The 26,890-nt window shown below is 38.7% G+C and overlaps 1 protein-coding gene across 5 annotated transcripts in view; it reads right to left on the bottom strand.

Moving 5' to 3' along the window:
• PRKCQ (protein kinase C theta) overlaps window positions 1-26,890 on the bottom strand; it is a 167,455-nt gene that overhangs the window by 101,132 nt on the left and 39,433 nt on the right. Inside the window, exon 2 of one of the 5 annotated variants that reach the window (XM_066280735.1) lies at window positions 7,344-7,439. The exons of 3 other annotated variants lie outside the window; for them this stretch is intronic. The gene's annotated coding sequence lies outside the window, so the exon portion shown is untranslated. Of the gene's footprint in view, window positions 1-6,393; window positions 6,521-7,343; window positions 7,440-26,890 lie in introns of those variants that run through there. One more of the 5 variants, XM_066280736.1, reaches the window with a different exon arrangement.

Consider the following 26,890-nt stretch of genomic DNA (forward strand, 5'->3'; position numbering starts at 1 on the left):
GGGGATTATTTTTTTGAGTTCGTTTTCTAATATTTCATTGTTGGCATATAGAAAGGCTATGGACTTTTGTATGTTAATTTTGTATCCTGCGACCTTACTGTATTGGTTTATTGTTTCTAATAATCTTTTTGTGGAGTCCCTCGGGTTTTCGATGTATAGGATCATATCATCAGCAAAAAGTGATAGCTTTACTTCTTCTTTTCCGATATGGATGCCTTTTATTTCTTTGTCTTGTCTGATTGCTCTGGCCAGAACTTCTAGCACCACGTTGAATAAGAGTGGAGAGAGTGGACAACCCTGTCTTGTTCCTGATTTAAGGTAGAAAGTTCTCAGTTTTATGCCGTTTAATAGGATGTTGGCTGATGGTTTATCATATATGGCCTTTATCATGTTGAGATATTTTCCTTCTATACCCATTTTGTTGAGAGTCTTAAACATAAAATTGTGTTGTATTTTATCAAAAGCCTTTTCTGCATCTATTGATAAGATCATGTGGTTTTTGTTCTTTGTTTTGTTGATATGGTGTATTACGTTAACCGTTTTGCGTATGTTGAACCATCCTTGAGATTCTGGGATGAATCCCACTTGATCATGATGTATTATTTTTTTAATATGTTGTTGTATTCGGTTTGCCAGTATTTTGTTTAGTATTTTAGCATCTGTATTCATTAGAGATATTGGTCTGTAGTTTTCTTTCTTTGTGCCATCCTTGCCAGGTTTTGGTATGAGGGTTATGTTGGCCTCATAAAATGTGTTTGGAAGTATTGCTTCTTCTTCAATTTTTTGGAAGACTTTGAGTAGAATAGGAACCAAGTCTTCTTTGAATGTTTGATAGAATTCACTAGTATAACCGTCTGGGCCTGGACTTTTATTTTTGGGGAGATTTTTAATAGTTTTTTCTATTTCCTCCCTGCTGATTGGTCTGTTTAGGCTTTCTGCTTCTTCATGACTCAGTCTAGGAAGGTTGTATTGTTCTAGGAATTTATCCATTTCTTCTAGATTGTTGTATTTGGTGGCATATAATTTTTCATAGTATTCTACAATAATACTTTGTATTTCTATGATGTCTGTGGTGATCTCTCCTCTTTCATTTTGGATTTTATTTATTTGAGTCCTGTGTCTTTTTTCCTTGGTGAGTCTTGCCAAGGGTTTGTCAATTTTGTTAATCTTTTCAAAGAACCAGCTCCTTGTTTTATTGATTTTTTCTATAGTTTTTCTGTTCTCTATTTCATTTATTTCTGCTCTGATTTTTATTATCTCCTTTCTTCGGCTGGTTTTGGGTTGTCTTTGTTCTTCTTTTTCTAGTTCCTTAAGGTGTGAAGTTAAGTGGTTTACTTCGGCTCTCTCTTGTTTGTTCATATAGGCCTGAAGTGATATGAACTTTCCTCTTATTACTGCTTTTGCTGCATCCCAGAGATTCTGATATGTCGTATTTTCATTTTCATTAGTCTGTATATATCTTTTGATTTCTGCACTTATTTCTTCTTTGACCCATTCATTTTTTAGAAGTATGTTATTTAGTTTCCACATTTTTGTGGGTTTTTCCCCCTCTTTTTTGCAGTTGAATTCTAGTTTCAAGGCTTTATGATCAGAAAATATGCTTGGTACAATTTCAATTTTTCTAAATTTGCTGATATTGTCTTTGTGGCCCAACATATGGTCAATTCTTGAGAATGTTCCATGTACACTAGAGAAAAATGTATACTCTGTCGCTTTGGGATGAAGTGTCCTGTAGATGTCTATCATATCCAGGTGTTCTAGTATTTCGTTTAAGGCCACTATATCTTTATTGATTCTCTGTTTGGATGACCGATCTAGAGCCGTCAGCGGTGTATTGAGGTCTCCAAGTATGATTGTATTTTTGTTAGTTTTTGTTTTAAGGTCAATAAGTAGCTGTCTTATATATTTTGGTGCTCCTTGGTTTGGTGCATATATATTAAGGATTGTTATGTCTTCTTGATTCAACTTCCCCTTAATCATTATGAAATGACCATTTTTGTCTCTGAGTACTTTTTCTGTCTTGTAGTCAGCATTATTAGATATGAGTATTGCTACACCTGCTTTTTTTTGGGTGTTGTTTGCTTGGAGTATTGTTTTCCAGCCTTTCACTTTGAATTTGTTTTTATCCTTGTTGCTTAGATGTGTTTCTTGTAGGCAGCATATAGTTGGATTTTCTTTTTTAATCCATTCTGCTACTCTGTGTCTTTTTATTGGTGAGTTTAATCCATTTACATTTAGTGTAATTATTGACACTTGTGGGTTCCCTACTGCCATTTTATAAATCGCTTTCTGTTAGTTTTGTATCTAGTTTGATTCTTCTCTTTTGTTTTTGTATCATTTGTTTTTGTTTGTTTGTGTTCCATACATCTTTCCTCTGTTGCTACCTTTTTTAAGTCAAGTGTTTTTGTGGTGGTTTTTTTAAGGGTGGTTACCATTAAGTAATGAAAAGGGTACCTACCATATTCATTGTAGTACCCTATCTTATAAGTATTTCTGCACTTCATCATCCTTTGCTACTGTTAATCTCCATCCTCTCCCCCCTTTTTTTCCTTTGTTGTCACAGTTTAAGTTTGGTTTTATTGTGTTCTTGGTGGAGCTGTTACTTGTGGTGTTGTTTTCTTTTGTTCTTTGAATCTGGTTGGAAAACCCCCCTTAGTATTTCCTGGAGTGGGGGCTTTCTGTTGATAAATTCTCTCATCTTTTCTGTATTTGTGAATGTTTTTATATCTCCTTCATACTTGAAGGATAGCTTTGATGGGTATAGTATTCTTGGCTGAAAGTTGCTCTCTTTCAGGGCTTTAAATATTGGGGTCCACTCTCTTCTAGCTTGTAGAGTTTCTGCTGAGAAATCTGATGATAATCTAATAGGCCTTCCTTTATATGTTGTACTCTTCTTTTCCCTGGCTGCCTTGAGAATTTTTTCTTTGTCATTGGTTTGTGTCATCTTTATTATGATGTGCCTTGGAGTGGGTTTGTTGGGGTTAAGAAAACTTGGTGTTCTGTTTGCTTCTTGAATTTGAGGCTTTAGTTCCTTGCACAGGCTTGGGAAGTTCTCGTCTATTATTTGTTTGAGTATATTCTCCATTCCATTTTCTTTCTCTTCTCCCTCTGATATACCTATTATTCTTATGTTATTCTTTCTGATGGAGTCAGACAATTCCTGTAGGGCTTTCTCATTTTTTATTATTTTTGAGTCTCTTTCTTCTTCTCTCTGTTGTGCCTCAAGTTGTTTGTCTTCTATTTCACTAATCCTATCTTCAATCTGGGCTGTTCTGTTAGCTAAGCTTGTTACCTCGTTTTTCAGCTCGTGAATTGAGTTTTTCATTTCTGTTTGATTTGTTTTTATAGTTTCAATTTCCTTGGTAATATATTCTTTGTGTTCATTGAGTTGTTTTCTGATCTCCCTATATTGCCTTTCTGTGTTTTCTTGTATATCTCTGAGTATTTTTAAGATTTCTATTTTAAATTCTCTGTCATTTAGCTCCAAGGCTTCCAATATGTTAAGTCTTTTCTCCATAGATTTTTCCACATCTATTTGTGTTACCTCTCTTTCTTTTGTATCCATAATATTCGATTTCCTCTTTCTTATCGGCATCTGAGGGTGGTCTTATTGATAGCACACAGGCGCACTCCCTGGCGGCTTGAATGAGCGTCGCTGCGGTAGTTTCCTCCGCACCCTCGTCTCTCAGATTCAGGTGATAACAGTCCTTTTGCTTTCAGTTTGTGTGGAACTCCGGAATGCTCCGAGGATAAATTTTTCTGTTTCTAGTTGATAAATTTGTTGTGATTTAGGGGAGAGCTGTCGGACTCGCTTCTCACGGCGCCATTTCCGTGACGTCACTCCGTAATGGGCTTTTCAATCAAACACTTTATCATAAAAACTGTCGACATTACTACATTATTTTTGTCAGCATCTGTTTAATTCTTTCATGAACTTCTACTGAGGGACAGAGCTAGGATGTGATTTACTAAAGTCTTATAGTCTCACATTCCCACTGCTTCTAACTTTTCCATGCTAGAAATATGTGGTGATAAGTACCTTTTTACAATTTTTAAAAGAATTAGGAATATCGCATCAGACTAGGTCACTAGAGCAAATGATATTGCTATTGGTAAGGTCTTATATATTTCAAGAAAATAACAAAACATAAAGCCAAAGACCTAAAGAACAATATATATAAGAAGTACAACAGAGCATGAGTTAGCATCATTATTAAATAATAAGCATATGCGAATTTATATAAATGCTACCTATGACCCAAGTGAGTAGGTGACAATGATACAGACTGTACAAAATACAGAAAACACAGTTGCAGCTAGTTGTATGGAAAAGTGTTCAGCCTGTGAGCAATTTCAGAAATGCAAAATAAGACAAGATACTATATGACTGCATTGATATGATAGTTTGGAAAAGACAAAACGATATGAAGAAAACATATCATGGCACCCAGTGGCTCAGGTAGGGGACAGGGGACAGCATGAGCAAGTCTGGGGGAAGACTGGACTGTTCTACAGCCTGATTAAGGTAGTGCTCAGAGAAACCTGAACTCAAATCCACAGAGTTATACGCCAAACACAAAAGTCAGTTTTGCCATATGATAATTTAAAAACCAAATTAAAAAATATACTTTTGGCATTTCAAGGCACGAATTACAAATCCATAAGTTATATAGATAAAATAAAATATACATTAGGAAACTGTAAATTCATCTAATAAAGTATCCATTTTAAATCCTAAAGAAATTAAGAGTAGCCTCCACAATTTACTAAAGAGAAATAGTGCCTCAATAAAAAGAAAAAAACAACTTTTACTCTGTCATACTTAAGCACTTTGGAAATTTTGCATTTTGCTGCAAATAGGTGAGAAAAAAGTAACATTAGAATTTGGAAATGCATTTTCTTTAAGGATCTATTAATATTCAATGCTTAATTTCAACTGTGATAATAAAAAGTTAAAATATTTTAAAAATATTAGAAAAGAGAATTGTTTATGTACCAAAATACATGCATGGGATAGGCTCTGTTGGGCTGTCCTCCCTCAATCTCTCTCTGTGTGTAAATTTCATAAATCTTTTCTTTACTTGTCATTCAGGGTGGTTTCACCTTTTATAACAAACAGTGTGCACATGAGACTGACTGGATAGGCTATTCCTGAGCTCAGGTGCCATGTCCCTCTACAGATCTCTTCTGGGCAATAAAACCTCACATTCAGTTCTCCTAGACAGCTCCTGGGGACACTCTCAGTGGAACGGAACTCGTTGTCTCGCTTTCAAATCTGCTCTTCCTTTATTTTGCCAGCTCAGTGATGGTGCCAAGACTTTTAGCTTACCACTCTGTTCAGATGTTACCCTTTCACTCATGTACCACAAGCAAATTGCTTTTCTCCTTCCCCTTTACTGTTGCCCTAGCTGAACTCTGCATCCTCTCTGCTGACTCATCACAGCTGCTTACCCTGTGCCTCTCCCTGCAGTCCCAGTCACCTTGCATTCCCAGTCAGGGCTCCATCCTGCAGCCCAAAGGACCTTCCTTAGGACTGTGCAGGAACTACTGACATTTCTCTGTCTGCCAGGCTGTTTCACAGCCAGAGGCTTTTGGTAACATTTCTCCCTCTCCCTGGAATGCCCTTGCGTTTTACTCCATCCTTCATCTGTCCACCGCACTTCCTCATCTTTCATGTTTCTGTTCCATTTCTAGCTCCTCTTTGAAGCCTTTCTTCCTTCCTTCTTCCTCATCTTCCCTCCAACATGTCTTGGTGGAATTTACTCCACTTTCTAGGCTCCCATGGGTCCCTGGGGACATTGTGAGACAGCACCTGTCACCTTGATTTACCTCACCACCACCATTTCAAAAGTCTGAGTATGGTGGATCCTTTCACTCCCATTCTCTGTCTTCGTCTCCTCTCAGTCCCCAAATTTGAGGGATATAGTAGAGCTCCACCAGGACTTCTCTTATTTAATCCTTGGGGTACCACATATACTTAGAAGAGGATTGTGACTCAAATTATAAAAGTCCCTGTAGTTTTACCTCATTATGTCTAGCAGAATCTCTCCCCACAGAGTGAATGTAGGTGGGTGCCTTACTGCCCTGAACCCTAGCTGTGATAGTGGGTTTTCTCTATTACCAAATTTCTTTAGATGTTGCCATCAGCTTCATGGGGTAGGGTGTTCACATGGCCATATTTCCCTGTACACTTTACTGTATTTACTGGTCATGTTGATACCCCCACGTGAGGCTGTGAGCTCTGAGAGCAGGAACCATGTGCTAATCATGTATGAACCTCCAGGCTGATTCCTCTGTCTGACATGTAGCCTATGCTTAATGCATTGTTGTTAAGAAACAATTTTCAAAAATGACATTTTACACACTCTCTTCATCTTTATGCACTTCTTTTACCTGCAGGGGTGCACTGTGGTCCAGTTAGTGGCAGACAGTTATAGAGCAAGTCAATACCAAGGAAGAGTCCCAGACATTGTCAGAGGCAGTCAATGCCATTCCCAGCTCAGCTACAGGAGTTATTTAACCTCTCTAAGCCTGTTTTTGTATTTGGTATTACTCGTCTCAAAGGTCTGTGAGGATGAAATGGGCAAATACATGGAGGTACTTAGAACAGGGCTGGCACATTGTAAACTCTCAAAAATGTTAGTTATTACTATTATTGCAACTCTGATATTATGTTTTCTAATCTAATGGACTTTATTGACTTCACAAGTTGTACCAAAAAAGGGCAGGAAGGGAGTAAAGCATATCTGGGCTGAATGATGTGACCATCCTCTGTGCTCTGCCCTGAACTCCCATCAACCACACATGTATTTCTCCGATTGCATGTATTATCCTCTAATGGAGTCATCTTGGTGCAGCACTTGCGATGAACTATCAGTACGTCCATGAATCTTCTGTGCTTTTGCTGCCCCAGCTGTGAAATACCATTACAATATGTACTTTGAATTTGTAGAGAATCTGTACTCTTATAAGCTCAATGTTTTCACCTTTATGTGTGATCTCATCTATCTTTAGCAGGTAGCTATGATGCAGAGAAATGTTCAAGTGTAACCGCTCAGTGGCATGCTTAAGGTCATGCAAGATTAAGTACTAAACTGAGAATTCTGGCCTCTTGACCCCCTGGGTGCTGACTCACCTACTTACCTGGACTGACTCACCCTCCACAATTCAAACCTGCCTAAGGCTTTCACAGTGATGTCAAGAATCACCACCACATAGCCAAAGGCATGGGGGTAGAATTCCATAGAAATAGAACAATAGAACTGCTATGTACTCTTATCAGCTAAAAGAGATCAAGACATTTCTTCCTCTGCAGCAAATAAAATGAGAATAAGCATACTTACTTATTTTTAAAAAATCTGGACAGCACTTGTATTGCTGTAATTTAGCTGAAGACATCTTGGTGACAGAGGGATAGTCTCACAGAAATATCAAAACTTCTAACATAAAGCAGAGAGAACACAAATGAATCAACAGCAAACTTGAGAGTGAGGGGGGGGGAAAAGCATTCAGTGGTTTCTAAATGTATCAGTTCAGCCAAGATTTGGTAAATTAAACATCAGGCAAATTAAGCTCTGTCTATAACTTTTACATTTCTTTATGAGATGTAAAAGTTTCTTAGGTAAAGGTGACTACTGAATAAAATTATCTACTGCTATAGAAAATAACCTGTAATAATAAAAAAAAAACTTGCCTTACCATCAATGTACACAGAAAGAAAAGGTAATTAGTGAATGATCATGTAATCCGGAAGTGTGTTATGCTATTGCTGAGACTTTTACCAAGTAGTATAATAAAAAGAGGCACATTAAATATTAGGCTCTTATTCACAAATATGGTCTCAAAAGTGAATTGAAATAAGTATGAACTGAAGGTAATAGTTTAAAATAATTCTTATAGTATATGATGTAATGTCAAAAGAAAACAAGTCTAACCTTGACCAGCGTTTAGAAGTAGTAAAGAAGGGGGATTTAGCCACAGAGCTAGTATTGCCCTCCTCCCTGCAAACGTTAACAAAGCCCTCCACTGCTATGGACTGAATTGTGTCCCCTAAAGTCATATGTTGAGACCCCTCAGCCGCCATGTGATTGTATTTGGAGATGGGACTTCAGGGCGGTGATTAAGGTTAAAAGAGGTTGTAAGGGTGGGGCCCTAATCAAATAGGACTGGTGTCCTTATAAGAAGAAACCAGACAACCCTGTGTTCCCCAATGTCATGTGAGGACACGGTAAGAAGGCATCATAAACAAGGCAGAAAGAGAGCTGTCATCAGAAACCAACTGTGTGGGCACCTTGATCTTGGACTTCTCAGCTTCCGGAGCAGTTAGAAAATAAATTTCTGTTGTTTAAGCCTATTTTTTAGCATCAGTCTGTGGTATTCTGTTATGGCAGCCTGAGTCAACTAATAAAACACTCTCCTTCCCTATCCAAATGACACTGTAGAAGTAAAACAAATATTGAAATATAGAAAATAAAGCACCTGGGATTCCATTATTAATATTCTGACATTAACTTTAATGTGATATGATAATGGTCCCACTTAAGCAGAGCTCTGATCAAAGTATACAAATACTCAGGAAAGCTGTTCCTGTCCTCGCTGAATTAAATCTTGACTTTTCAACCTGTTATTTCAAAACCTTCTTATGTTGGCTTCAACTTGCCTCTCCACACAGCACTACTGATTCTTAGCCTATCTCAACTTCTCTGATTATGAATACCCCCGACTCTCCATCTCAGTGGCTCTGTTTTTACACTGTTCCTTCTATTGCGGATGCTCTGTCCATCTCCACCTGTTCACAACTGCCATCCTGCAGTCTTGCTCAGTTTACAAGGACCTCACTTATGTGCAGTCTCATTCAGACATTCTTTCCTGATCCCTACCAGAAGAGGAGCGATTTATCCGATGGATGAGTGTTAGAACAATAGAGTGTGCCTGCCCAGCCACCCCTTTCTCTCTTTTGGGGGAATCTGCTGACTTTCAGAGTATGTTTTTTCACTCTCCTCTGCCATGCCAAAAGCATGGTGGGGCCGACCCACCTTATTCCTGGCCACTGTCCAGCACTGCCTAAGACACTGTATTCAATGACCAACCTATTTGCTTAAATATTTTGGTCATATCCACCAATCTAGACTTTATTACTCATCAGGTTGACATCTTTTTCTCCATCTCCCTGACTCCTGATCTGTCTCTCCATTTGTTTTAAGCAGAAGCATAGCCCAAAGGCATTATTTATTGGGTCCCCTATAATTCACAAAACTTTGCAAAGAGCTTTAGCAAGCTTAAAGTATTAGCTTTTCTCACCCAAACTGAGAGATAGGTATAACTGACTCCATCTCACAGATAAGACACCTGAGGCTTGAGGGGGTAAGAAGCTTACTGAATGCCTTATAGCTAGGAAAGGCAGAAGCTGGATCCCGGCCTTGGTTGCTGAGTCCCACCCAAACTAGTCAATCTCTTGTTAGAAATGCCTGTAAGGTTAGGTCAGGGAGAAAGTGAAAGCACGGAGATGTCCCCATAGGTTATTTCCATCTGCTCTACCAGGCCCTACCTAGAAAGGACCTGTTACAACCCCGGGCACAGGCTTTCTCAGCAGCCCCTGTGCTTACTACTTGCTTAGTTACCTAAGGTACTAAGTTGATGCTTCTCTTTGGAGCATCACATGGATTAATCATCTATCTTTCTAGTCCATGGCTGTAATCTGAAGAGTATAAAGTGGGTAATATAAACAGGTGAATTTTCGTGGAATAATGTAAGCTCTCATTTGAAAGTGAGGTCCACACTGCTGACCTTGGTATTTTTCCCAGGATGTCACCAGTGGTGCCATCTCACCTGACTGCTCTCTCCATTCATGGCTGATTGGTGTCAGCAAGGATTTCTGTGGCCAGACTCTAGAATAAAACTAACTGCTTCATATAAAGTCGGAGCAAATCAATTTCTTAGGATCATTTTCTAACTGTAGTCAGGATAATCACTTACTGAGTTCAAAGATGTTGCCTCGTATAGGAAGCAAATTTAATTTCTAGCTCTGTTCATTATGTCACAATTTATTGTTAAATGACAAAAAAAGGAAAAGGAAAAGTAACGACATGTGGTGAGAGACATGTTATTAGGCTGGTTGTTATTATCTCATAATGCACGTGTATGTCAAGTCATCACACTGTACTCCAGGAATTTACTAAGTTTTCAATTGGCAGTTACCTCTCAGTCAAATCGGGGGAAAAAAGACTTTTCTCTGTGACTCTACCATCTTATCATTCCAGTAGGCCTAATCAGACATCATATGTATTGTAATCCTTCTAATATACCAGAGGAAGAATTCTTTTTCCTGCTGGCTGTGTGCTTAGTAAGAAGCATAAGAAGCACACCACATGAACCAGGGACATCAAATCAGAGCCAGGGCCCAGGGTGCTCTGGTCACAGGGCACCTTGACTGAGGTGAAGCTGACAAACCTGGGCACATGGTCCATCGTCCTCTGTCCCTTACATGGCAGTGTGCAAAGGGGCCTCGGACCCAGAGTCAGAGGACACGTGAATGAGCTCACAGGCCTATAAGTGAGACTACTATGGTAGAAAAGCCAGCTTTAACAAATGCATAGTTTTAGACAAGTGACCTAATCTCTCTGTACCTGCAACCTGGGGAAAATAATAGACCCACTTCATAGAGTTGTCATGAAAATTAAATGAATTAATTCATGAGAAATGCTTACTATAGTGTTTGGTGAAAAGGTAGCTGTTATTATCACTTAGGACTTTTCCAAAGTATACTTAGAAATTTTCCATAATGAAAATTAGCTACTGATGATGGTAACTTGCTCACTGGATTATTTGATGTGGCCTACACAAAAAGTAATGGCTATATGAATGAAGCAACACGCACACCTATTTTTTTAGCATTGCCCAATAAACATTTCTAACCTGCCTACTATGTGCAAAGCACTGTGCTGTATACAAAAACATGGCATGGTCCCTGCTCTCAATAAACCTGGGGTCTCAGAATGGGGTTGACCAGTCTTGTCTAGAGGGGATCATGGAAAGAGGGTTTGAGAGCCTGCAGCCCACCTTCTTGCCCTCTTATCCTGTGAATAAAGTGACACGTTCTTTTAACATGGGTGGACTTCATATTAGAGTCAGAGAAAACAAGAAATGGCAAAATGGCTTGTCACTCCTGGGTACACCAGTAACAAAACACTCCTGTGCTCCCAGAGCCGTTCTAACACCATACCCCACTTCCTCCTAAGGGTGTGTGACACTTTTCAAAGAAAATACAGTATTTAGTAGTATCACCACAGCAAGCGGAAATAGAAATGTTCAGCCCATAGATGAACTAATAGTTTTGTGCATAATAATATACACAGAATCTTCCCTGTGCTTGCCATGACAGGCAGTGCTGGTCTGGGTACTGCCTGTCACATGAAGAGTGCTGTAGATGAGGGGACAGGGTGACCAAGAATGAAGTCCAGGAGAAGGAAAAGAAAGAGGCAGAGTGAGGGTTCAACAATCTAAGGTGGATGTGTGCCTGAAGTCAAAGTGAGTGGCCCATATCTCTTGTATATAGGAATAGCCCCAATTTAGAAGTGAGTGGACAAATATATGGTGACAGAAAATGATTTGACTTTGGGTGATGGGCATACAACATAATCAACACTTCAAATGATGTAGAGATGTTCACATGAAACCTATGAACTCTGATTGACTAATGTCACCCCATTAAATTTAATTTTGAAATAAAATAAAAAGAAATGAGTGAATTGTAAAAGCTTGTTTGTTTGTAACTGAAACTTAGAATCCATGGGAACTGTGAGATTAGATACTATTTAGGTTGCTAGATTGGTCCATTAACTATTAACCTGTTAATTCAGAATGAATTTATAAAACTGACAACCATTTGCCATCCTCCTAACTCAGCAATTTTCAACTAGTGTGCTGCAGTGACACACTGATGTCCTGCAAGGGTTTTTAAAACACACAGGGCCTTGCCCAGGTGGCTCAGCAGATAAAATGTCAACCTGGAGCTCCAGAGGCTGTGGGATTTACTCCCATGTACACAACTAAATGGAACAACTAAGTGAAACATCAAGTTGAGGCTTCTCTCTCTCTCTCCTTCCCCTCTCTTTCTTTCTCTTTCAAATATATGGAAAACAAACATGTAATATTTGATTATTTAGTCAGAGGCATTGATCTCTTTTCCCTTAGATTTCCCAGATATAAAAATGACATCAGCCAACACAACAACAGCTATCTGGTGATGTGAATAAATCAAAATTATACATTTTTTTTTGTCAGATTGGCCAAAAATATATTTTGTATGTGCTGCAGAATTTTAGTAATTAGTTTATGCGTTCCATTAGGTGGAAAAGGTCGAAAATCACTGTTTCAGCTTATGAGAGTCTCTGTTTTTCTTCCTAAGACAGTTTAGTTTTATTGTGGGTTTAATAGCCCATTTTGGATCTAATTTCTCAATTTAAAAATTACAAATTACTATGATTCTCAGGGAACATTGGTTTTACTGTGTAAGAAGAGAACACCTGTATTCTTGGCCACATGTAGTGGACATTACCACCACACAGGATGGGAACCCAGTAGCTCAGCTCTTGGAGGACCAGCAGCAACAGGATCAGCTGGGAACTCTCTAGAAAGGCAAATCCTCTCATCCTACCCAGACCTACTGAGTTAGAAAACTAAGGCGCAGGGCTCAGCAATCTGAGTTTTTATTTATTTATTTTTATTTTTCAATTACAGTTGACATATAATATTATTTTCAGTTTTACAACATAGTGATTAGACATTTCTATACCTTATACAAGGTGATCACCTTGTTAAGTCTAGTACCCATCTGACACCATATGTAGTTGTTACTATATTATTGACCATATTGTCTATGCTGTAGTCAGCAATCTGAGTTTTAACAGACCCTCCTTTTGACTTGCTGCCCCACAAAGTTTAAGAAGCAGAGCACTAGAGTCAACCCTATGTGCACAAGGCCAGGCCTATGTCTTTTCATCTTTATTGCTCAGCACCTAGCATGGTACCTCACACTTGCTTCTCAGTCATTTGGCAAAGTCTGGAGGCATTTGTGGTTGTCACAAATGGGGAGAGAGGGTGCCACTAGCATGTAGTTGGTTGTGGTCAGGAATACTGCCAAACTAACTACAATGCACAGGACAGCCCACTGCAGCAAATATGTCAATAGTGCTGAGGCTGAGAAACCTAGTTTTGAATGAATATATCAAATATTATGCCAAGAGAATTTCCCTTATCCATTCCTTGCTGTCATCACTTGTGCACAATTAATGAATTCTAGTTCCACAATGAGGAGGGACTAGGAAAGTTGACATGAAGGAATGTGTCTCTCTCTTTTCCATATTCTCTTCTCATTTGGGGATATGAGTAGCACAGTAAGCGACACAGAAAATGCTCACAAAAAGTGTCTTTGTTTTATTTATTTATTTCTGATTTTATTGGGGTGATATTGGTTAATAAAATTATATGAATTCAGGTGCTTGATTCTTTAACACATCATCTATATATTGCACTGTGTGTTCATCACCTCAAGTAAAGTCTCCTTTCATCACCATTATCCACCTTTTCCTGTCTTTTACCTCTTCTCACACCATTTCCTTCTGCTAATCACCAAACTTGTCTGTGTCTATGCTTTTTTTGTTTTTTGCTTAATCCCTTTACTTTTATCACTAAGTCCCCCAACCACCCTCTCCTTTGACAGCTGTCAATCTGTTCTGTGTATCTATGAGTCTGTTTCTATTTTGTTTGTTAGTTTATATTGTTCATTAGATTCCACATATAAGTGAAATCATATGGTACTTGCCTTTCCCTGACTGGCTTATTTTATTTAGTATAATACTCTCTAGGTTCATCCATGCTGTCCCAAAAGGTAAGATTTTCTCCTTTTTTAAAGCTGAGCAGTATTCTATTATGTAAATTTACCAGAGCTTTTCCATCCACTCATCTACTGATGGGCAGTTGAGCTGCTTCCAAGTCTCAGTATTGTAAATTACACTGCAATGAACATAGCAGTGCATATATTCTTTTGAATTAGTGTTTCAGACTTCTTCAGATATATTCCCAAAGTAAAGTCACTGGGTCACAGGGTAGTTCCATTTTTAATTTTTTGAGGTAACTTCTTACTGCTTTCCGCAGTGGCTGCGCCAATGTGCATCCCCACCAGCACGGCATGAGGGCTCCCTTTTCTCTACCTCTCTGCCAACACTTGTTGTTGGTTGATTTGTGGATTATAACTATCCTGTCAGGTGTGAGGTGGTATCTCATTATGGTTTTAATTTGAATTTTTCTGATGATTAGTGATGTTGAGCATTTTTTCCTAGGTCTATAGGCCATCTGCATATCTTCTTTGAAGAAGTGTCTATTTAGGCCCTTTGCCCATTTTTAAAATTAATTGTTTGTTTTGTTTAGTGTTGAGTTCAATAAGTTCTGTATAAATTTTGGATATTACCCTCTTAACAGATGTATCATTAATGAATATTTTCTCTCACTAAGTGGGTTGCCTTTTAATTTTGTTGATTGTCTCCTCTGCTGTGCAAAAATGTTTTAGTTTGATGTAATTCCATTTGTTAATTTTTTCTTTGGCTTCCCTTGCTTCATGAGATATATCAGAAAAAATATTGCTGCAAGAAATGTTGAGATTTTACTGCCTAGGTTTTCTTCTGGGATTTTTATGGTTTCTAGTCTAACATTTAAGTCTTTAATCCATCTTGAGTTTTTTCTTGTATATGTTGTAAGAAGGTAGTCTAGTTTCATTTTTTTGCATGTATCCATCCAATTTTCCCTACACCATTTATTGAATAGACTATCTTTACTTCATTATATGATTTTTCTCTTTTGTCAATTATTAATTGACCATAAAAGTATAAATTTATTTCTGGGCTCTCTATTCTGTTTCATTGATCTATGTCTGTTTTTATGGCAATACCATGCTGTTTTGATTATTGATCTTGTAGTATAGTTTGATATCAGGGAGCATGATTCCTCCAACTCTGTTTTTGTTTCTCAAGATTTCTGTGGCTTAAATGTATTTTAATCTTATTTATCTTTGCAAAGATCCCATTCTTGATTTTATTGATCTTTTGTATTTTTTTAGATTTTGTTTTGTTTATTTCTGCTCTGATCTTTATTAATTAATATTTTCTACTCATCTTAGACTTTGTTATTCTTTTTTTAGTTCCTTAATGTATAAAATTAGATTGTTTGAGATTTTTCTTATTTTTTTTATTATTATTATAATTTTTTTTTTGCATTTTCCTGAAGCTGGAAACAGAGAGACAGTCAGACAGACTCCCGCATGCGCCTGACCGGGATCCACCCAGCACGCCCACCATGGGGCAACGCTCTGCCCACCAGGGGGCGATGCTCTGCCCATCCTGGGCGTCGCCATGTTGCGACCAGAGCCACTCTAGCGCCTGGGGCAGAGGCCACAGAGCCATCCCCAGCGCCCGGGCCATCTTTGCTCCAATGGAGCCTTGGCTGTGGGAGGGGAAGAGAGAGAGAGAGGAAGGCGCGGCGGAGGGGTGGAGAGGCAAATGGGAGCTTCTCCTGTGTGCCCTGGCCAGGAATCGAACCTGGGTCCTCCGCACGCTATGCCAACGCTCTACCGCTGAGCCAACCAGCCAGGGCCAAGATTTTTCTTATTTTTTGAGGTAGACCTGTAACATTATGAATTTACTTCTTTTCCTTCTTAGGACTGCATTCACTGTGTCCCATAGATTTTGGATTATTGTGTTCTCATGTTCATTTTTTTTCAAGGTATCTTTGACTTTTTCCTTGATCTCATTGTTAACACATTCATTGTTTAGTAAAATGTTATTTAGCATCCATATATCTGTGTGTTTTTCAGTTAATTTCTTGTGATTGATTTCTACTTTGATACCACTATGATCAGAGAAGATGCTTGATATAATTTCTATCTTCTTAAATTTGTTGAGACTTGTTTTGTGTCTTAACATGTGGTCTATCCTAGAAAAAGTTCCATGTGCACTTGAAAAGAATGAATATTCTGTTGCTTTGAGTGAAATGCTCTGAATATCAAATAAATCTGTTCGAGTGTGTCATTTAAGGCCACTGTTTCCTTATTGATTTTCTGTCTGAAATATCTACCCAGTGATGTCAATGGAGTGTGAAAATCCTCTACAATGACTGCATTGATGTCAATCTCTCCCTTTATGTCCATCAAGATTTGCTTTTAGATATACATTTAGATGTTCCTCTGTTAGGTGCATAAATGTTTACAAGGGTATATCCTGTTGTTGGCGTCTCCCCTTTATCATTATATAGCGTCCTTCTTTGTCTCTTACTATAAATATGATTCAAAGTCTATTTTTGTCAGATATAAGTATTGTTACTCCAACTTTTTAAAATTTCCATTTGCATGACATATTTTTTTATCCCTTAACTTTTAGTCTCTGTGTATCTTTTGTTCTGATATGTGTCTCTTATAGATAGGATAAACATGCGTCTTATTTTTTTTATCCATTCATCTATCTTATGTCTTTTGATTGCAGCATTTAAGCCACTTACATTTAAAGTGAGTATTGATAGATATGTATTTATTGACATTTTATTCTTTTAACTATTATCCTCTGGGTTTTTTTTTTCTTTCCTCTTTTTCTTCTTAAAGAAGACCCTTTAACATTTATTATAATATTGATATGGTGGTAACAAACTCCTATAGCTTTTTCTTGTCTGCGAAGCTCTTTATTTCTCTTTGATTTTAAATGATAGTCTTGCTGGATAAAGTAGTCTTAGTTGTAGGTCCTTGCAGTTCATCACTTTGAATATTTCATGCTAATCCCTTCTGGCCTGTTGAGAAATCAGCTGTCAGTCTTATGAGAGCACCCTTATAGTTATCTAACTGTCTTTTTCTTGCAGCTTCTGAGTCTCTGTCTTGAACCTTTGCCATTTTAATTATTATGTGTCTTGACATTGGCCTCTTTGAGGTCATCTTTATTGGGACTCTGTGCACTTCCTGGGCTTGTGTCTCTTTTTTTTTCATCAGGTTAGCAAAGTTTTTAGTCATTACTTCTTCAAAAGTTTCTTGATTCCTTTCTGTCTCCTCCTTCTGGTACCCAAATGATGCAGATGTTGTTATGCTTTGTGTTATCACAAAGGTTCCTTAAACTATCCTCATTAATTTTTTTTCTTTTTGCTGCTCTGATTAAATGTTTTCTGCTACCTTGTCTTCCAAATCACTGATTCAGTTTTTTGCTTCATCAAACTATTCATTTTACTGTATTCTTCATTTCATATATTGTATTATTCATTTCTGACGAATTCTCTTTTAGAGTTTTATGTCCTTTTTCATGCTGTTTTAGTTCTAAGTTCCTTGAGCATTCTTATAACCATTTTTTAAACTCTATATCTGATAAATTGCTTGTCTCCATTTCATTTAGCTCTTTTTCTGGTGATTTCTTCTGTGCTCCCCATTTTGGCTTCCTCTTTGTACTTGTTTCTATGTATTAGGTAGCTCTCCTATGACTTCCAGTCTGGGTAGGTTGGCCTTAGATAGTTGGTATCCTGTGGGACCCAGTGGTGCTGTCTCCTTGATCAATGATCTGGGTGATCCAGAAATGACTCCTGTGTGGGTTATGTTGGCCCTCTTGTTGTAATTGAGTCTTGAGCACTATTGGCCCATTCCTGTGTGGTATCGATCCTCAGGTTTGCTGACTATGAGGATTAACTCCAATCATAGTGTACAAGCTGCAGTGCAGATGCTAATTACATGAAACAGAATTTGACTCAGCAGGGTCTGGTTCCTGTTGAGATGATCTTTTGGATATGCTGCTTGTGAAGCTCACTGGATCCTGCTCTGGTGTTGTCTGAAGCTGGCCACATGATGTGCTGGTTCCAGGCCTTTTACACGGGACTCTGGTACAGGCTAATGTGAGATATTGTCTGTAATTAGCCCTGGGAAACCTGTTTGGATCTACAAAGCAATCCACAGTTTGTGGCTACTTCTGCTGTACCTGGGCATGCACCAGAAGGATGAAGATGTGCACCAAAGCTGGCTTGTACCAGCACTGGTCTTAGGGGCAGTTTCACAAAAGTCCCAAGGCACCCTGAGATCTGCTTTTGCCTGCCTCCACCTGCCAGCTGCCTTTTAGGTTTATTCACTGAAAGAGCCTCTGGCTGTACTTGGGTTGGATGAGATAGGTTCTCAGTGAGTCACTGGGTAGGGGCAAAAGGTGTTCACCATATTGATATAGGTTTAAACTTGGTACCAGTATTTGTTCTGAAGCCACTCAGCAAAAGTCCCAGGGTATACCAAGTCTAGCTACCACCTGCTGGGTACTTGTACATATTTGTGGTGTAGTGGGTTCTGAGGGAGGTTAGCAGAGTTTATCAGGCCCAAGTAGACCAAGATTTGGCCGTGTAAAGGGAGGACTCTGTACCAGTCAGGTGTGTGAGATTAAATGACCCCTGTTCTAGAGCCATACAACTCAGTCTGCCCTAGATTCTGCCAGGATCCTAATCTCAGCAATTTGGATCTGCTGGGAACTGGGAGGATGGGGCTAGTGGATCTTCTGTGAGAGAGTGGTGCTGGTTAGGGCTGGGATAAAGTGTGGGGGAGTGTCCCCCACTCCAGACCCACATATCTCATTCTGTTCCAGCTTCTTCCCAGACTTTAGGAGGTTGGAGCCACCAGAATTTGGGTGGGTGGGACTTCTGGGAGCCAGGAGAGTGGGGCTAGCAGATCTCCCATGAGGGAGAGGCACTAGTCAGGTTCATGGGAAAGCAGGGTAATGGCCCCCATCCAAAAGCCATACTACTCTGTCACTGACACACTCTGAATTTGCCTAGATGTCTACATATTGGCACAAGCAACTTACTCCTCGACAGGATGCAAACTTTGCAGGGTGGGGCAAGAGGAAGTCCAGAGGGAGGGGCTAATGCTTTCCTCCAGGCTGATGCCATACAGAGGGGACTATTCCACTCAATAACAATGGCATCTGTGCTGTGGGAGAATGACTCAGTGCAGGGACTCTTCAGTTCTCTCTACCTAGAGCCACAAACCCTAGTCTTTCTCATATGACTCTAGTCCACTTCATCCCTCCACCCACCCCCACTGGATCCCAGGGTTGGTGGCTGGAAACAAGATTTTGTATGTTGGCCCTTTAAGAGTGTGTCTGTATCTCTTGCAGACTCTTATTTCTCCTTGGGGGACAGAATCTGAGTTTCTATGTGTGCCTCTTGCCAGCTCTCATGCTCTGGACCAATGAGCCTGGCATCAGGTTGAGGCCCATGTAGTGGAGATATCTCTCTGGGTGCTCAGCTACTGCCTGTGGCAGTGGGGCCAGCACTTTTCATGTCCATACCCTTCCTACCAGTCTCGATGTGGCTTTTTCAGTTAATCCTTGGTTATAAGACTTCTCTTCATCTAGTCTTCAGTTGGTTATTCAGGATGCTTGCTCTATATTTTAACTCACAGTAAATGTCTTTTGAAAAAGTAAATAGATAAATTAATTATTAATGAATAAATCATTGAACAAATCAGTTAGTAAATTTGTTCATTTTATTTGTTTTTGAAAGCTGAAAGGAGTCTTAGTAATTAAGTGTCTGTCCTCTGACATAGCACATAAGCAAAATGAGACTCAGGAAAATTAAGGCAAATGGTCAAAGTTATCTATCCAATTAGTGCCACAATGTTACTAGGACTCAAGTCTCCTAGATCCTTATTTATTCATATTTCCACTGTGGTTTTATTTTACTATTGTGGCCTTCACTTAGTGAGGAATATGATTTGAACAAATGCACTGAATTTTAGTACTTGTACTGAAAGACTGTTTAAACCACCAGATATCAGACCCTTACCTCATTCAGACTTAACATATGTGACATGTACTAATTTTGTTAATTTTGAGGAGTGTATCAACCTCAAATGCAATAACCAGGCATTTAGTTAGTGAGTGAACCTCATTAACTTCTCATTATTTATATAACAAAGGAGGCTTTCTGCAGTCCTCATATACTTATAAAATGTGAAGAGATTTAAAACTACTTCTTCAAAGAAAAAATGGTAGAAACAACAAAAGTACTCGGTTAAGAGATCTATCTCTTGCAAATGCCAAGCTTTGATTTTACTTGGTGAATTTTTAGTGAGCTATTAAGATTATTTTGTGATCAGAGCTATTGTTTGAAATGTACTTTAGCCTATTCTTGTAAGATAACAATCTCTTAATGGAACAGCACAGCGTTTTTAACTACAATATCATTATTCTCCAGAGCAGAAGGTAGGCAGTGTCAATAAGTATCTTCATTTTAACGAGGCATCCATTACATATTTGTGGCAAATAACAACTAATGGGCACAGAGTACCTGACAGTTTATAAATAAGTTTTCAAAGATGGGGGTAATAAAGAAGTTGGTAGTCTTAACAGATATGTAAATTGTTCTCATTTTTTTTAAAAAATTGGTTCTTCATAGAGTTTGAGAAACACTCTGATTCAACCTACTTGCATCACAATAGTTACTAAATTGCAATGTAGTCTACTTTTCTATTTATCTTTTTATATTCCTCCTTGAATGTATATTTTAAAAATAGACTTAGAGTTTCAGATTCACAGCAAAATTCATGAGAAGGTACAAAAATTTCCTATGCAACCCTTGTCCCAACACATGCATAGCTGCCCCAGCTATTAACATCCCTCACCATATGGCACATATGTTTTAATACAGGACATGTTAATATCTATAGTTGACATTAGGGTTCACTTTTGGTGTTGTACATTCTATGGGTTTGGACAAATGTATTAGGACATATCCCCCAGTATAGTATGATACAGAGTAGTTTCACTGCCCTACATGTCCTCTGTGCTCTATCTATTCATCCTTTCCTCCACCTAACCCTAACTGATATTAAAATAAAGATGTAGTGATGGAAATAGTATGGTGCTGGTGACAGAAGGGTTGGGTAGATCACCAGAACAAAACACAATGTCTTGAAACAGATCCAAGTATTTGTGAAAGATTACAATGAAAACAGTATTTAAAGTCAGTGGGGAAAGGAATGATTGCTTAGTAAATGGGACTGTAAACACTGGATAAAGCCTAAATTAAAGCTAACATCAAAATAAAATTCAGATAGATTGATGATATTAAAGTTGAAATAAAACATCTAAACCCTGAAAACTGTTAGATATGCAGATTAATGATTATATCCTTTTGGAATTAGGAAGGACTTCTCAAATATGATACTACAGACAAGTTCCATAAAGGGTCATAGTTTTATACCATTTTACCTGAAAACTTATCTGTGCTAAATATTAACAAAGTATAAGACAAATGACAAACGAAAAGATATAATTTTAAAATATGTAGCAAAATATTTGACAAATATCTGAAAAACTCTTAAATGTCAATAAAAAGGATAAACATGATAATTAAATATTATTTGCCTAATAAAGAATAGGCAAAGATTAACAGCAGGCATTATACAGAGGAAATATTATAATAGGCTAACACAGGAAAAAATTAAGTTTCATAGGAAATAAAAAAAATGTAAATTAGCCAGTTCCATAATCCCTTCTCTGCAATTTCAAAATCCGAAAAGCTCTGAATATAGAAAAACATTTTATTCTGTAGTGCAAACTAATTTTGTAGCAAAATCTCATGTGGGCATTTTATGGTTTATTTATTGTACTGAACATAACCTTAACACCCTCCCCACCAACATACAACTTGTTGGGAATATTATATAATATAAAGTAGGTAATTTTATTATCTTTACAAAATATAAATTCTGAAACAAATCTGTTAGTAATGGTATGGATAAGAAACCTGTATAATCTTTTTTCCCATAAAAATGTTACCCATAATGTTGATCCACATATGTACATTTTTAAAGCACTAAATGGCACTGTAAAACCACCTACAGTGGATTTACAATAGATTCACTAGGAGATGTCTCCCAAATTCCTATTTAGTGTTCTAAGAACACCTCTAGTGTAGCCACAGCAGAATTGGAGATCCCTTTTTTCTTCCTACTAATGGGAGCAGATCAACCCCCTACCCCCTGCTCCAGGTCACTGGAGGGGCTGCCATGGCAAAGGGCAGGGAGAGGACAGGGCCTGGGGAAAGAGCTCCGGGGTGGGAGGCAAAAGTGGGGGAGATGCACCTTCAGGTGATGCTTAGCATGGAGGGCAGAGGTGAAGTGGGGAAAGGTGATGAGGGCGACAGAGTCTCTGGGTGAGGCTGGGATGGAGACACAGGACAGCGGGGAGTAATGCCAGAGATGGTGAACTAGGAAGGTGAGAAAAGGGAGAATGAGGGGACGAAGAGGAATATGTGCTCTTCAACAAAGGGAATTTGAAGGTCGGTAACCTATGGCATAGACCTTACCACAGGCACAGAGACTAAGAGCTGTCCCTAGAAGTTCTCCCTTCAATTTCCAGGTATCTGGATGTGGCCAACGACAGGTGAGCCTAGCTGATGTGTAACTTCCAGGTTGGGCCCATCTGCCTACCACTAGTTACAATATGGAGGTGGTGGCACTGAATAACCTTGGCAATCATCTTGGTGATGCCCTGGACTGCTTGAGTGAGGACTCTCAGCTATCTTGTTTAGGTCACTTTTATTTTGGACCTCTGTTACAGCAGCCAAACATAGAGTAATAAATACCACATTTCACAAGACTTTAGTAAGAAACAAATAATGTAACTGAGTTTTCTCACTGAGAGAGAATTATCTTAACAAAACAGAATTTTATTATTTTACCCTAAAATGTCTTCTCTCCCTCCCCTTACTGTTTCTCCCCCTTCTCCCTTCTAAAGACTGACCAGCCAATTCTCTCTGTCCTGCTCACAGGGGAAAAAAAGGAAGATATGACAATGTAACCAAATGGGCATCCGGCCTCCATGTTCTGTCCCTCCCAAAAACTGACAGCACAAAACAAACCAAACCATCTTCTGGAAAGATATTTTCCGGAGGTTTAAGAAATTTAAATTCATACTGGTTTTCCCAGGGTCTGCAACTGGTCTTGACTCTGAAAGAAAAAGCAGAAGGAAATGCATAGTGTACCTAGCACCTCTGTCGTACACTTGGGCTACAAGAACAAAGAAGCCAAACTCTGGGGCACAACATCTTCCTGCTTGAAACAACTAAAAATTTCTACAATACATCAGGAATATTTCACCCTTAATCTTCAATGTCTCCCAACCTAGAGGCTCACTGGTCAGACTATCACCAGAATTAACTTGTCATGCTCAAGTGACACAGAGGCAGGCGATAAAGCACATGGGGGCAGGGGCAGTGGACGTGGCCGCGGTGATGGTGAGATGGGGATGCATAGACTAATGGATGTGCTAGAGAGGCATGGAGTCTTGGCTCTTCACTGCAGGCATCTGTGAATGGTTGTAGGGAAGGTGGATATTCTTTTTCTTCCTTACTTCTGTTTGTTTTTAAAACTAACATTTCCTCTTGTTCTAAAAAGAATTGAAAGCAATAATCTAGTTTGTTAATTTGTACCTCAATTTACCTTTTAGGGAAATAAATCAGAATGAGGAATAACAAAATCTGACATGTATTCAAAGTGCTTTCGTATATGTTTCCTTCATTTTAATATCATATGCTTATGACAATTCTAAGTTGATACTCTTACCAGTTTTTATAGATAGAGAAACAGGCTCAGAGAGGTGAGGACATTTGTCCAAGGTAACACAGCTAATTATGGTGAATGGGGACTGGAACTCAAGTGCCACAGATGCTAACCTGGGAACTCTCGGCCGTGAACATTCTCTTTCTTTCTGAGTCTGTTCAGAAAGAACACCAGTCCTCTGATCTCCTATAAGCTAAGTCCTGTTCTGTTAGTAATTATTGTTAATTACATCTGACTGAGTGAGTTATGTTGACATCTTTGTGAAAAAAACCTTTGGGTTCCTGCTGAGTTTTCTGTGGCTAGACTTGACTGCAGAGACGATGATGGAGAGGCCTTACTAGACTAATGCTTCTCTAGGGCTCTCAAAAGACACTTTCACCTCAGTTGCTCTCAATAATGAAGCCACACACTTCTTGTCTTGGCTAACTGGGGTCAGGGAGGGCGGAAGCAATACTGCCTTTTTCTGCTTCCTCTTCCACAGAGGGTCCACCTGTCCCCACAGTTCCTCCTCTGGGCCCTCTGCACTGCAGTGCCTCCTTCCTGCTGATGGAATGGGAATAAAAAGACAAGGGACAGAAACAGAACATCTGGCCTTCAGGCAGATAGGAAGGAAAAGAGGAAGGAGGAGGCTTTGCTTCCCTGTCCCATGCTCTCCAGGAGGAAGGTGAGCATGCCTTCAGGAGCAGTAAGACTGGGACTAAGGCTCCTGCCAGCTTCCCCCAGGATCTGGCTGACACCCCTCACCTGAGACTCTGGAGAAGTAGCTGCTCTCCAGAGAAGGCCCATGTGCTGAGGTCTGGTGTCCAACCGCTGGGGCTGACACGACTGGGGTCTGGGGTTGTTGACTTTGAGGGCAGCAGAAAATGTGTGTGTAAGTCTGGCCCAATTGACTGCAACTAATTTCAGTTATTTTCTTGCTGGGCCTCTGGTAAGCTAAGGAAGCATCGCTGGTTTCTGATTGAAGGCAGGAGGCATTGTAACAGAGTGACCTCTTAGCAGAGATGGAAGAAGTATCTTATAGAAGCTGTTTCTTTGGGAAATGCTAAATATAGTTCTAAATGTTTAGAGACTCTTTCCTGTACTGAAATTTACCCCCCTGGATATCAGTTTCCCCATTAATCCTGATTCTGTCCCCAAGGTTACTCTCAACCAGTTGAATAAGGGTATAGTCTCTGCCATAGGAGATCCTTCGGCAGGCCAAGGACAGCTCACAGCTTCTCTGCCTTTTCTTCTTGGTGACAAATTCCCTCAGTTCCTTCAGTTATCTTTTCTTGGTCAGAGTTTCTAGACCTCTGGTCTTGATCACCTTCACAGGGACACAATGAAGTCTGTCATTATGCTTTTTGTTGTTGCCAGAATAATTAAGCCATATTCAGTAACATTTTTATTATGGTGAAATCTATCTATCTATCTATCTATCTATCTATCTATCTATCTATCTATCTATCTATCTATCATCTATCTGTATAAATAATATATATAATAAAATGTACTATCTTAACCATTTTAAAATGTACAGTTCAGTGACATTAAATATGTTCATAATGTTGTACAACTATTATCACCATCCATTTCCAGAACTCTTCCCAAACAAACTCTGTACCCATTAAGCAATAAGTCTCCGTCCCTTCCTCTTTCTAGCCATTGGTAGCCCCATTTGACTTTCTGTCTCTAAGAAGTTTACCAGTCTAGGTATCTCACCTAAGCAGAAGCACATATTTATGCATTTGTGTATGGTTTATTTTGCATGATGTTGCCAAAGTTCATCCATATTGTAGCATGTATAAGAATTACATTCATTTTATGGCTTAATAATATTCCATTGTATGTACAGAATGTATTTTGTTTATAATTCATCTGTTGATGGGTACTTGGGTTGTTTCCATTTTTTTTTTGGCTATTCGGAATAACACTGCTATGAATATTGGTGTACAAGTATCTGAGTCCACTTTGAATTCTTTGGGGCATAAACCTAGGAGTGGAATTACTGGATTACATGGTAATTCGATGTTTAACTTTTTGAGGAGCCATCATACTGTTTTCCACATCAACTACACCATTTTATATTCCTGCCAGAAATACACGAGGGTTCCAATTTCTCCACAACACTTATTTTTTGTTTTTTTGCTAATTGCCATGCTAATGGGAGTTAAGTGTATTCATTATTGCTTTGATTTGCATTTCCTTAATAATTAGTGATGTCGAGCATCTTTTTGTGTGTGTCCATGTTTTTAAAACTATGTCTGGAATAATGAATACTGTCCAGATATTGTCAGATCAGCAGAGGATAGTGTTCTGTGATCCCCTGGAGATCCATCAGTACAGGCTAAGAATAAATTGGCCTTTGTGGAAGCTACGTTTACTGTTTTCTCACACAGAAGTCTTAATTAAAACTCATGAATCCTCTTCATTAGAACGTTCTAAAGCCATCTTTTCTTCATCTTGCCCTGACCAGTTAGGCTGTTGTATCTAAATGAAGACTTTTAACAAAATTAGATCTCAGTTGGTATTGGCCTAGCTTTCACATCATGTGATCATTTTGATGCCACCTGCTCTGGACCCTTTTGGGTTTGTGTGGTCAGCTGTCCATTTGGCCTGACATTTTGAGTCTTCACTCAGGACATTTATTCTATAGATGCTGATGACTAGGGTAGAATCAAGTATAGCCTCCTATGACCTACTACTAACGACCCCTTTTTCTTGAATTTGAAATGAGTTATTATCCATAGGTACCAGCAAGTTATTTTTTATGTTTTTAATAGGAGTGTTATTAGACATAGTGTTAAATATCTTACTGAAATCAAAATGCTCTCTCACTAGTACTAAAAATAGAAGTTAGGTGAGTCTGGCATGAAGCCTAATAAGTCTGTGCTGAATCCTTTTATCTTTTATTTCTTTTTTTTTTTACAAGTATACAAAAAATTTCCTGGTATATTATAAGCATATTTCTCTCTTTAAGTGAAGATTGGAAAACTGTTACTTTGGACTTTTTTCAATTATCATCCTTATATTGATGCTACATAGTAAACTCACTTCTAAGACTCCTCCATTCCATACAAAGTAATATCTACTCTTTACTCTTTTCTCCAAAATGTATTAATATTTAAAATTCAAACAATTTCCCCTTCCTCTGCATAATATCTGATTTCTATATGAACTTATTAAAACTCCAAGGCCATGGGCATTTTTGCATGGTTAACATTAAGGTCCAGGAAAAGAGTCACCCACATTTTTGCCCCTTGATCCTCTTGCAGAAGCAGGAGCCTGCTCTGT

This window comes from Saccopteryx bilineata, chromosome 5 (assembly GCF_036850765.1).
Source record: "Saccopteryx bilineata isolate mSacBil1 chromosome 5, mSacBil1_pri_phased_curated, whole genome shotgun sequence".
NCBI classification, from domain to species: domain Eukaryota; kingdom Metazoa; phylum Chordata; class Mammalia; order Chiroptera; family Emballonuridae; genus Saccopteryx; species Saccopteryx bilineata.